This window comes from Arachis ipaensis, chromosome B4, assembly GCF_059453495.1.
Source record: "Arachis ipaensis isolate K30076 ecotype BB chromosome B4, ASM5945349v1, whole genome shotgun sequence".
NCBI classification, from domain to species: Eukaryota; Viridiplantae; Streptophyta; class Magnoliopsida; order Fabales; family Fabaceae; genus Arachis; species Arachis ipaensis.
The window spans coordinates 133,803,633-133,809,632 of NC_142439.1; positions in this window are offsets into that span (position 1 = coordinate 133,803,633).

Sequence of the window (6,000 nt, forward strand, 5' to 3'; positions counted from 1 at the left end):
TGTTATTTTTATTTTTATATTATTTGTAGTTGACAAATTTATTAGTCTTCTTATATATGTGGTATTTGTTTTACTTTTTTATTTTTGCTTTTTATTGAAGTTGTTTATTTGTTCTTCCTCTCATTTTTTTGTAAAGATAGGATCTTTCTAAACTATTAATTTGTTTGAGTTTTATACAATCCTTTTTATTTTACCTTTGTATATAAATTTTTTATTTAAAAATATCTCTTGAATTTTTTATATATTTTTTTTATAGTATCTTGATTGATATGCGGTCTTCGTCTGAAAATATTAGTATTAGTATTAATTTTTATAATTTTTTTAAAGAAAATAGAAACTTTATTCAAATAAACAATATAAATAATGTTTTGAATAATTGAATGTTTTAGTATTATCTATTTTATTTATCAAAATAAAGGGGTCGAGCGTGTTGGTGTTTTATTTGTTTTTTCTAGAATTTACAAATCATATTTTTTGACATAATTATATGAAGAGGTTATATGTAATTTTTTACCTATTTTTTATGAGTAGTTTTGTGTTTGATTATTTGATAGATAGAATAAAAAACAAATTTATAAAGTAATAATGAATAGCATATTGAAATAACCATAAGAGACATCAAGATATAATCAAGCCAAATAATAGTAATAATAGTAAGAGTTTTATAGAATATGTATAATTAGGTAAAATAGTATAGGGTTTAAATATTGGTAACTGAAAATTTTTATGATTATTATTATTATGACACTTTTAATGCACATATAGTTATTGTATTTAATCCGTATTTTATGTTTCAATTGAATAATTATGAAATAAAATTTAATTTATAAATTTATCTTGTTTAAAGATGGTTAGTTGATTACTATCTATTGTCATCTATTTAAAATTATTGACATTACATCATTAAAAAGAATAACGTAAATTAAATTCATTATATAAGAAGTTGATATCGACTTTTATATGATACAAACCTGTTTATTCTACGACCAAAAATAGAAGAAGTAAAGTCTACTCGTTATAACTGACCCAAATGTGAATTAAACAAATGTGATTAACCAAATATTAATCATGCTTATTCGGATTTTGATCAACATAATTACCGTGTCCATATAAATAAACTCATATTTTGCAAGAATAGAAAATATGCACACTTTTGTGACAGTTAAAAACATTATGTTAAGATTAAAGACTATATAGACAAACGTCATTTTGAATTATGTATTTTTTATATTTTTATGTAAGCTTTTTTGTTCTAAATATATTATTTATGTTTGAGCATGAATAAATGGAAGTTTATTAACAGAGAAACAATTATATATAATTTTCAGAAAACATATACGTCTTTTCAAAAAAATATAGATCAACCTTATTCATAAAAGAGTCTTATGCATGTATTTTTTTTTTTTTGTAACAGTATTCTTACAATACAAACTTACAACTTTAACACAAAAGTACAATCCTGTAAAACTACATATTATTTTTTATTTATAAAAATATTCAACAACTTAAAAATCATATAAATATCCATTCACATACTCTAAAAAATAAACACATGATATACAACTTTATTCATAAAACACATTTATGTCACTTAAAAGTCATTCATCATACTTCTTATAAAAAAATATGGAATTTATTCATCACAACATACTTACAGAAAAAAAAAAAAACTTTTTTATTTTTAAATATTTGTTATCATAATGTGATCCCCTTGTCCTCCTGTTTTATTTTGAATCCCATGGAACTTTGCAAATAAATTTTATGAACAACTATATTAGTTATTTGCTAAAAGTTAAAATAACTTTAAAGTTGAAATATATTGTTTGTAATTATTTTATTATTGTATAAAATAGGTGATTCACATAAAAAATCTCATACTCAATCTAATTATAAGAAAATATACAAGAATTAACATTAAGATAGTTCGTCAAGTAACACTTATAAAGAATGTTGTTTAATATCTTGATTTAGTGATTATGTTAATTCAAGTCTTCTTCTTTTTGTTTGGCTGACTATCATTTTCTTCTTCATTTTCTTTCTAATAAGTACAATTGAATAATTACTTAGTACATATATTTAGCAAAAGTGGAGAATAAAAAAGAAAAAAAGAGATATGAGATTATTTAAGAGGAGATAAAAAAAATATATAAAGTGAATGTTGATTTATATAGTAGATACAAAAAAGAATAAATATAAAAGATAAAAATAAATTAAAATTTAACTCAATTTATACGTATTAAAAAATTAATAATAGCATTGAAAACATATATAGAGTAATAGATTTTTTTATTACATAATAAATATTAGTAATGGATCTTTTTATTTTGTGATTAATATTGAAAACATAGAATAACAGATATTTTTATTACATAATAAATATAAGAATAGTAACATATTTTTTTTGTTCTGTAAATAAATTAAAAAGTATTTCAAATAAATAAAAAAAATTAAAAAATAATTTATTTAGATTAGATATATCAATTAGCCACTTAAACTAATGTGATATCATAGTAAAAAGCTAAAAGACTAAGAATGCATCTAAAGATTATCTTAAACTCTATTTTAATATATTACTAATAGAAGTGAATATTTTTTTTGTATATTATTGATTTTTGTGATTTATGACATAATAGATTAGCACACTAAATTACAAATCAATTGAATATATGCATAAAAAATAACTATATTGATTTTGGTAACAAGAATTTTAATAAAAAATGTGATATTGCATACAATCCAAAATTACTAAGTAATTTTTTTTAAAGTTAAAAGAAATAGGCATTTATTAAAATTGATTCATAGTGATATTTGTGAATTAAATGATAATATTACTAGAAAAAAAAAAGATATTTTATAACTTTCGTTGATAATAGTTTTAGATTTATTTATGTGTATTTGTTTAGAAATAAATATGAAATTTTTGAAATGTTTAAGAAATATAAAATAGAAGCAGAAAATATGTATAATAAAAAAATAAAAGTTTTTCGCAATGATCGAAGTAGAGAATATTTTCTAATGAATTTGATAACTTTTGTAAATTACATGGTATTGTATATGAATCTTCTGCTCCGTATACTTCGGAACAAAATAGTTTGGCAGAAAAGGAAAAATCGTACGTTAATGGATATGATTAGTTCAATGTTACTAAATGCAAAATTATCTTACAATTTGTGGGATGAAACATTATTAATAGCGTGTCATATTCATAATAAAATACCATCAAGACATTGAAAGATTTTTTTTTATAAAATATGAAAAGAAAAAAAAATCTAAATTGGATTATCTGAAAGTGTAAGGGTGCTTAGTCTTTTTATCAAATTCATGATTAAAAGAGAATCGAATTGGAGCCAAGAGTCATAAAATACACTTTTATAGAATATGCTCAAAATTTTAAAGCATATAGAATATTAGTTTAGTGTCAAATGTAGTTGTTGAATAAAGAGAGGTAAAATTTATTGAAAATAAATTTATCAATAATTCAACTTCTAATTCATAATATCCCCAAAATAATACCAATTCTTCACAAGAAATAAATTATCAAAATAATAAACGTTTAAGTAAAAAAGAATTGATCGAAAGTATTTTTTCTCCGATCATCTAGTATCCTCTTAAACGTTAGAGTCTCATTAAAAACTAAAGTATGGTTAACCAATCGACGCCTTTCTTTTCTAAGCTTTTTCACACTTCAATCAGGATATTATCTAATTTTACTGTCCTTCCCTTTTTCATCCGCTTTTAGAGCCTCCCCTTACTTCAAACTCTCGAATCATTTAATAGTAGTTGAAGTTTTGGTCATCTTTCCTCGTTTGTAATCAACCAAAATACAAAAGATTCTCTTATTCTTTATTAAATAATTCATAAAAATAATTCCTCCATCTTTTATTAAATACTCAACTTTCAGATCAAAATCTGATTATTCTTATCGTTAATACACTTAACTTGATTCAAAACTTTAGTTCTTCTTCTTTGACTATATATATATATATATTTCCTTTTTTTATACCCAATTACTAATAATAAAGACTCTCATACATTCTTGTTTTTGCTTAGCTCGCTGTTATTTTTGTCTCTTTTTTTAACAATTTTATGTTTTTCTCAATTTTTAGCATTGTATTTTAAACTCTTTAAAATATTTTCTCTTATTATATGTGAATTTTAATTTTTGCTAATATTTTGTCTTATTTTATTTATGAATAAACTATAACAAGGATATTATATTTATAAAACGCCCATAAATGACAGCAAGAGAAAAAGAATTTCATGGTTTCATATATAATGATATCTGATATCTCATGTTCATGTCGCATGCTTGTCTCTACTATTTAGGGCATGAATTATTCAAATTAAACATAAAAATACTTTACTTCATCAATCACTCAACTAACATTACCTGCAACGGGACTCCGTCCCTAGTGTTTAATGTTTTGCTGTTTTTTTTTTTTTTTTTTTTGTTCCTTTTCTTTTTTTTTTTTTTATATCTTTTGTCAACAAAAGAAAAAAAAACATATGTATATAACTGCATCAATAATTCAATATGTTACTATTTGTATTACATCTGATACTGTTTTTTTCTCTCACCCCGACAAAATCACGAGTTGGCTAAACCTAATATAATAAAATTGATATATAAGATCAAAATTCATTCTGTGCTTTGAACCTTATTCATAATTACAGTGTATTTAGACTATTAAATTTATTACATGACACAATTTTATTTATATATATGATTTTAATAAGACACAAAAAAATTATAAATTAATCATTTGCTCCTTATTTCTTTTTTCATATTATTTCTTTGCAAAATAAAATACGAAAATAAAATAGCAACTTTATCTCCAATTATCTACATAAAGAAAATTGCTTTTAATAATTACCTTTGATGCTTCTAAATTATATTAAACTAAATTTGAGTCTAGCATATATATTTAGAGCTTGTTTAGGTGAGTTTTTAAAAAAGATTTTTTTTAATTATTTTTTTTAAAATTTTATAAAAAAGTAAAGTAATTTTATGTTTGGATATCTCATACAAAAAGATCTTTTTATTTATCAATTATATTTGGATATAACAATATAAAAATACTTTTTTGTTTATTTATTACATGAAAAACATCTTTTTAAAAAAAAAAGATCACAGCTTCTCAAAAAAGATATTTTTTTATTTTTCTAATGCTTTTACTTTACTATTAAACATTTGCCAAATACGTTAAAAATAAAAAAAGATATTTTTTATTAAAAAAAATTTATTAAAATAATATAGTACCCAAACAAACACCTAATTATATGTATTAGTTTATTTCCCACTAAAAGTAAATAAATAATATATTTTAAAATGTACACAAAAAAAAGTAAAAATTATATTAAAAAATGTGGATAGATACCTATCGTTGTACTAGTAATATAAAAAAAAATAATTACTAGTCACTATAAAGAAACATAATACTTTTTTTTTTTTTTTTTACTTTTTCTTGGTCTTGACATTACTATTTTTGTTAATGGAACATCTGGGAAGACAGGTGTGAGACATTAACTATATATTCAGGACAAATTTTGATGGTAAATTTTTTTGGTGTCTATTATTTAATGTTTAAATTTTAGCTAATTTATATTCATAATAAATTTAAATATTTAAAAATTATTTAATTTTATATTTTTAAATTAAATATTAATTTTAAATTTTTTAAATTGAACATTATTTTTTAGACACAGGAACAATTACCAATTTTGATATCAAATACAAATAGATTTGTAAATGAAGCATGTGAGGAGCTGTTGGCCTAAAAATAGTGCAGTTGGGTCCACATCCCTTTCTTCTCCCAACGGTGATTTATTGTTTATGGGACAAAAAGCATTGCTCTCTGCACCACATATATTGTCACACAACACATGTTGCAGGTTTTACCAATTCAATTACAATTAAATAATGTGCATTTATTAATCATATAGTTTATACTTTAATGTAATGATATATATATATATATAAGCTTTTGCTTATGAAAGATG